This window comes from Elephantulus edwardii, unplaced genomic scaffold, assembly GCF_000299155.1.
Source record: "Elephantulus edwardii isolate Elephantulus edwardi_28Jun2011 unplaced genomic scaffold, EleEdw1.0 scaffold00006, whole genome shotgun sequence".
NCBI lineage: Eukaryota > Metazoa > Chordata > Mammalia > Macroscelidea > Macroscelididae > Elephantulus > Elephantulus edwardii.
Genome location: NW_006399756.1, coordinates 21,256,089 through 21,263,761, shown reverse-complemented (window position 1 = coordinate 21,263,761; position 7,673 = coordinate 21,256,089). Strand labels below are relative to the sequence as shown.

General features: G+C 49.2%; 1 protein-coding gene across 1 annotated transcript in view; it reads left to right on the top strand.

The window, feature by feature from the left end:
* The first annotated feature begins 4,273 nt into the window (after positions 1 to 4,273).
* ADD3 (adducin 3 (gamma)) overlaps positions 4,274 to 7,673 on the top strand; it is a 139,450-nt gene continuing 136,050 nt past the window's right edge. The window contains exon 1 of the mRNA XM_006879946.1: positions 4,274 to 4,606. The gene's annotated coding sequence lies outside the window, so the exon portion shown is untranslated. The remainder of the gene's footprint in view (positions 4,607 to 7,673) is intronic.

Sequence of the window (7,673 nt, the reverse complement as noted above, 5' to 3'; positions counted from 1 at the left end):
AGGGTTGCTGTGAGTTGGAATCTAGACATGGCAGTGGGTTTAGGTTCCATATACACTGATGGCACAAACAGGTCAGTACTTGCTGCTCATTCAAAGATTGGACATTTAAACCCAGCCAGTGCCTCGGCAGGGGTGAGAGCTGGCAATTTGCTTTGATAAAGCTTACAGGCAAGAAAACTTACCATGACTCATGGAGTCAAGTCAATGAGCTGCGATCAGCTTGACAGCCTCTGTCAACACTGCCAAAAGAACAAACCTATGTCTTGGAGCAAGCACAGACAGAGGACTCACTGGAGGCCAAGATGACAAAGCTTCATCTCCTAAACTTAGGGCACATTGCTAGGAAAGGCTATTCCTTGGAGGACATTATGCAAAAGAGAGGAAGGCCCTCAATAGGATGGATTGACACCAGTAACTGCTGGAATGGGCGGACTGGTCAGAAATGATGAGGAAGGCCCAGCAGAGGACAGGATTCAAATCTATTTTTCCTAGGGTTCCTGATGTGTACTTGACGTGAAAGGACCACACCACCACATGTACACAAATACACTATTCAATGGCAGTACCTTTCTGTTGTTACTATTGTGATAAGCCATGCTTGGCAACTAGTGTGGTATGCAAAAAAGGGCATATTGTTCTTATATGTATTACTCGCCTTGTGTATGAGACTTTAGGGAGGAAACTTAAGTTAACCCAGCTCTCTTAATTCTGCTTTCATTTGCTTGTTTCGGTCCATTTTATTTTCCTTGTAAAATTACAGTAGATTAGCTTTAAAAATTGTCCCACTTCAAATCAATTTTGATTCCTAGTCACCTTATAAACAAATCTGAAGATTGTCCTGTTCTGTGCCATACTCATGATCTCAGGTATGTTTCACTTTATTAAAGTCACTATGCCAATCAAAAATAGAAAAACACAACAAAAAACTGTCCCACTATACCATGATGCTCTACTTTTAAAACGTTTTTGTTTCATTCAGCATACATTCTAGCACTCCAGTAAATTAGAAACCTTATCCATAGAGTAAGGTCCTGCTTCTGCAAAACTGGTCAAAATCTTATCATAATTCAGTTTATTTATTCACTTTATAAAATTTTGTTTTGTGATAATTATTTTCTGGTTATATCTTTAAAATAAGGATTTACTTTTAGTCTAAGTTCTCAGGAAAAGTCATTTAGAGTGAGATATGCTTGCATTAAAAACAAAAGTACACAGTGTCATAAAATTAGAATGTTTTGGAATGCTAAAGGACCCTGGAAAATTTTAATCTAAATTCTTCATTTTATAAAATGGGGAACTAGGGATCAGAAAAGAGTAGTTACTTGCTAAGAGGAAGTTAAAAAATAATAAAAAAGAAAGTAAGTGAATGGCAGGATTTCTCCTTTATTTTTCTCTATATTTTGAGAAAATGCCTCTTTTTTAACCTATAAAAAAAGGGCATCACAGATGTTTAGTATTTAAATCAAGGTATAATATTAAAAAGAAAATTTATAAATTTCCAATGCAGACTCTCAAGCTCTTTATGAATCTTCTCACACTCTAATAGTTTACACATACATTGAAGTAAGCTAGTTTACACATACGTTGAAGTAAGCTAATCTAAGGGAAATTCTTGATTTTGTTAAATTTTTGCCACTGAAATAGCAAAAGTACTCTGCTAATATTTCCCAAAATGATTTTAGATGTTACTTTTTTGGTTTTCATATACTTAATATTTGGTGTGGGGTGTTTTGTTTAAAAAACCCACTTTATATAGAAATACTGACATTCATTGAAATTCTAGGTATACATATAGTTGTTAGCTGGACTTGGCTCCAGTGTCCCCAGGTTCATAAATCAGTATTTATTATTCTTTTTCATTCTTGTACTACATACTAAAAAGCATCCTATAGTTAGTGTTTCAGTGCAATGTTTTGGAAACTGACTATTAACACAAAATACTGCTTAGTTTCAAGAAACACTATTTTTGCCACGCATCCCAATGTTTGAAGTCAGCTGTCTCTCCAGAAAAACTGCTTCTAGCATTTCATTGACTCCCACTAAATCAGTCCCTCCATCACCCAGTTCATTCTAACCTTGACCTCCCACAGCTGCACTGCTCTACTCAGTCCAACCCCTCCTCTTCCCCCACCCCCAACTACCTCCACCCTTTCTGCTTCTTATGAAGCAATAGTGGAGAGGAAAAACAAAATCCTTTCCTTTAAGAAAGATTCCGCCTCCTCCCTTGTAAGCCAGCGCCTAATGGTAATTGTAAGAGTCTCTAGGAAGTCACACACTTTACTACCCAGCGTTGGAAGAAGCTGCTGGTGCTGCTGCTGGTCTGAGGCTGCAGTGGGTTTCTGTGCAGCACTGCAGAATCCACACCTACAGACGGAACACACACACACACACACACACACACACACACACACACACACACACACTCACACACGAGGCTACTACTACCCGGACAAGATCAAGCCTTGGATCCTCAACGGTAAGCAGATCTTTTATCCATTTTGTGCAGAAATTGTGGGAAGAGGAATGCTCATGGAAAAGGTCTGTCATCAGACATGCTTAAAATGGATTATGTTCATTTGGCTTCTTTGAGAGGGGTTTACGTTTGTAACTGGCAAATGTCCTGTACCGTGGAGACTATTATTTGACGTGTCCTCAGCATACTTTTCTCCCTCTGTTTTTCCTTAAAAAAAAAAAAAAAAGGCAAACCCTGATGCATGCAAAGCTTTTAATTATTTTGCCCTTATTTTTTAAATGCAATAAAACATTCAGCCACTCCCAGTCTCTCTCTCTCAAATACTGCAGCTATTTTAAAACGCCAAATAAAATGACAGGCTGTACATTTTCAAGATAGTTCCCCTCCTAAAGCCAGGAACCCTTCCTCACGATTTTTAGAGGTTTTCTTTCTTTCTTAAAGAAAACAAAAACAAAAACCAAACCACCATAAGGCATGGTCAGGCTTGAGCAGAAGGGAGAGATGGTGGTAGACTAAAATTCTTACAGCTTCAGTCCAGTGGAGAGAGGGAACATGGATAAACGAATCCCAGTGTGTGCCAAGACAAGATTCACTTTTCACACTTCGTATGTGGGAAGAGGAAACTACATTTTAATTAACACATTTTTTAGGGTAGAGGGAGGAGATGAGGGGGATGGCGGGAGGTATTTGAGGGGGAAGGGGAGTCTGCGGAGGAGGAAGGGAAGTGGACCGTCACTGGGGCCTTGGAAACGAGCGGCGATCGGGGTGGGGAATGAAGTTTGCTGCGTGTGCTCGGGTGGGGTTCACCCGGGGGACCGTGAATAACCAGCACGGCGCTGGGAGGGGTGTGCCGCTGGCGGGGGTGGGGGACGATCTGTGCCCGTGGAGGACATGTGTGCAGGCGGGACGTGCAAGCCGCGGGCGGCGGGGAAAGGTGTGCAGGGCTGGGGTGCGGGGGGCGGGCGGCCCGCTGTCACCTGTGGCTGGATCGGGACCCCCGGCAATTTCGCGTCGCAAAGTTTGGCCCGATCATCGCGCTTGACGGCTGCAGCCGGCGGTGCCTCGACTTTTCACCTCCGGGAGGTCAGCTCTCAGAAGGTCACGAGGCGGGGCCCCGGGGTGGGGGCGCTCGACGGGCGCTCGTGGGGTCGGGCTGGAGGAGCACCCCCTCCCGTGCCCCCCGCCCCGGTGGAGGTGAGCTGCGGAGGCGGCGTCCGCACCGGCCGCAGCGCGGACACGACGATCTGGCCCACCCCTCACCAGGGGGCGTGCGGAGGCCGAGCCCCAGCCGCGGTCGGTCGCCCTCTGCAGAGCGGGCGGCCCGTGGGGGCGGCGGGCGCAGACGCGGAAGGCGGCGGCTCAGCCGCGGGCGCGGAGCTCGCGCGGGTCCGCCGGTGGAGAGTGCCGGGGCGCCCTCCTTCCCTCGCGTTCGGGTTCCGTCGGGGTCGTGTCCCCCTCCAGCCCTCAGGGGCCGCCGTGGATGCGGGCGGCTCAGCGGTGCGGGCGCCCGGGCCGCCCGGGGCCTCCTCCGGGAAGGGTCAGCCGGGGGCCCCCGCGGCCGCGGCCTCCCGACTACGTGCTCGCGAGCGGCGAGGGGGCGCCGGGAGGCGGGGCCGGGCTCCAGAGGGGCGCGCGGGGCCGCGCCTGGAGGAGGCGGGGCCTGAGGCTTTCGGGGACTGCGCGGGGCGGGGCCAGGGGTGGGGGACCGGGAGGGCGGGACCAGGGGGCACCCGGCGGGGCATATGGGGCGGAGCTAGTGACCTGGAGGCGGGGCGTGGGCGGGGCTAGAGGACGCACCGGGGGCGTTCGACCAGTCCCGCCAGCGCGCGAGCCGCCAGTGCTTAACGGTCGCCGGGGTGAGGGGCGGGCGGGCAAGGAAAAGAGTTTAAGTTGTAATTTTAAAAGGGAGAAGGGGAGCTCGAGGGGCCTCGGTGACCCTGGTGTCGCCGCTTCCTGCCACCCGGGGCTCGGCGCCCAGGCCCCTCCCTCCTCACGCCCCTTTCTCGGCCCTCCCCTCCGGAGCTGTGCGGCGCTTGCGAGGCGGCGGCGGCGGCGGCGGATCGGCGGCCGCTGCAGCCCGGGCGGCCGCGGTCGAGGACGGAGGGCGACACAAAGCCCGCTGCGCACGGCGAGGTAATCCCGAGGGCGAGGTGGCGCCGGCGCCCGCCTTCCGCCCGGTGGGGACCGCGGCGCTCGCGCGGCCGGGGGCTGCGGGGTCCCTCCCGGGGGGTCTTGCCGGGGTGGGGAGTGCGGCGCCGTGCGGGGCCGCGGGGACTTCCCATTGGCTGCCCCGGAGGCCCTCGGGGAACCCCCTCTCGGGCCCGGGCGGGGCGGGGTGGGAGCGGGGCAGGTACCTGCGGGGGGCGGCCGAGCGCGGGCAGGGGGCTGGCGGGTGGGCCCACTCCCCGCGGCTGACCGCTGGCTTCCCGGGGGAGGGCTGCGAGTGCTTCCCAAACCCCCTGAATCCTGGCTGAAGCTTTGGTGACGCGGGATCCCCGAGCCCTCCAGGTGCGCTCCGCTCGGATGGGAGGTTCCCGCGCTCGGCAACCCGAAGGAGGGAGGGAGGGAGGGATGGTTTTGCTTTGATTTTTATCCCCGTAAAAAAAAAAAAAAATGTTGCAAGTTGAAAATGTTGTTCTCTCTCTCTCTCTCTCTCTCTGCGCTAATCCTTGCTCCACTCTGCGTAACACACATGCAAACACCCCGACAAACGTATACACGTTAGGTTGCGCTTCATGCCCGGAGTGACAACGAGAGTTGGCAGCGGGTCCAGCCTGCTGGTGTTTGGGGCTCATCCAGCTGCTTTGGAGGTATTGCTGTCAGAGCCAGGCAAGACCACAGAGACAGGTAGCCTAAGCCAGGCCTCTATTAACATGGCAGGAATGGCCTCAGGTGAACTTTTTTCTCTGTTACAGAGATTTAATTGCACATAGGTACCCCTTTGAAATGCAAGTGTAAGTAAAACCACTAATTTCCTTTGGCACACGTGCTGTTGCCATTGACCTGCCTGAGTGGTATGAGGGGGAAATGGAATTTAACTCAGGCAAGCGGCTTGGAGTGAGGATTAGCTGCAAGGATGTTGAAGGGATGCGTACAGTTCTGGGGATTGGTACCCGCTATGGAAACTTCGTGCCTTTCTGGTAACGCTGTGCCACAGTTTAGAGTCAGCGTTAAGAAAAGGTTGCTTTCCTTGGAATGGATTCCGCCAGCATCCTGCTGGGGTACATCCTCATTTGGTGGGGAGACTTCCAGTGGAGCGCTTTATTACAGAAGATAAAATGAGAAACCTTCGCTTTTAAAAATGAAAATGCTTGGATATGAGAAAGATTTGGTGTAATTAAGGTGTGGGACCAACCCATTTTTATAAGGTTGTGTTTGGAACACATGTAGAAAGCTCTCAGATCTTGAGTACCCTGTAATTGCACTCTAACTCATTTTCCTTTGCTTAGAGTGAGTAGATTAACTTTACAGAGAGAGGACCAGAAAGAAAAAGGCCGGGTTTTGCCCGTTTAACTCTTCATGCTCCGGAGAGTTCCGTGTGTGCTGTTAAAGTGGACCTGCGCTGCCAGCATGTAAATCACAGTTATTTTTAAATAAAAGAGCAAGCAGAATAAAAAAACCTTGCGTTTCTTCTTTTCAGTGTTAAACATAATTTAAGGTAGTTGATTAAGGTGATAAGCATTTTTAAAAAACTTTTTCTACTAGTTTATTTATAAAATTCAAATACAAATTTGAACAAATTCTTTTCAATTTCCCTCACCCCCCCCCCCCCATCAAATTGTACAACCCAGTGATTAATCCCCCATTCCCCCTGCCCATCCACATCCCTCTGCTTCTAGCCTCTCCCACCCCTCCTGGATCCTTATACTCATTCTACAATAACGGTTTTATACAATAATTATCCTTATGGGACTGGGTTACTTCACTCAGTATAATGCTCTCCAGTTAATATAAGACAGATGATCAGTTGACACTGGGAAATAATTTTGCATGATCAAAAGGTTGCATTTTCAGAATGTAAGTTTTAACTGTTAGGCAGAAAATAGAGAATCACACCATTTTGCAGTTCCTAAACTGCTTTTTTTAGTGACATTCCTATTCCGGGATGGATACGAATTTGCTCAGTGATGATTAAAGTGTAGATTTGGTCTTTGTAAAACCAGAATGTCTTCGGAGACTTTAGAGGACAGTATAATAGCCTCCACCCTTTCCACACAATTCTCAAACCTGAGATAAAGGGTGCGGCTGTGAGGCCTCCTGATGCAGATCTAGCCTGTGTTACTTTTCTTGCTTTGCTCAAGCCTACCGGGAGGAGGCTTGGTGGTTGGTTTAGTGGCTGCTTTTGGGAAGGCCAGCAGTTCAAACTTTCCAACTGATGGAAATGCAACAGTCTGTTTTTGTAGAGATTTAGTCTTGAAAATCCTGTGAGGCCCTTCTGCCTGTGTTAAGGGTCACTGTGTGTTGAAACAGACACAGCAGCAGTGTCTTTTGGATTTTTAGGGACAGTCTACCAGGTGAGAAGATGTTTATTTCACCTTTCTTGAAACAGTTGACTAGTAGCACTGGGTGGCACTTGTGCGTACGATCAGGCTATAAGCAGCATTTCTGCTGAGGGGAAAAAAGCATGGAAATTGAACTGTGAGCACACCAAACTTGTAGAATGTTGGAAAATGATCGTATCAGATCTTTGCTTGAATTGGTTATGTGCAAAGTCCTCAGAGTAGGATCTGGAACTCATTAAGTTCTTTATGTGTTTATCGTAATCATTCTATATAAAATGACATATAATTTTGAAAGCAGTTATATCATGTTCCACCAGGAGACAAAGAGCCAGCAGATATTTACAACGGGTCTGGTAGCCTAGTCTGTAGGGAGTTGCATTGCTTATCCAAAGGCTGTGCTGCTCTGGTGGTTCAAATCCAACAGTAGCTCCGAGGGTAAAGATGGGCGGTCGTTTCCCATGTGGAGACCCAAAAGACGGTCAGCAAGGAGTCAGCTTGGATTCTGCATCAGTGAAAGAAGACCCCCCCCCCACTTCTGTACCAGACATTAAGAGTTTTATATGATTTAATCTGCACAACACCCCATCAACTAAAAAGAGGCATGGAGAAGTTGAAGTGTCTTGTCCATGATATACAGTGATTTACTGAATAGATGGCTTTTGAACCCAGAGTCTGGCTCCATGGGGAACCCATCCAAC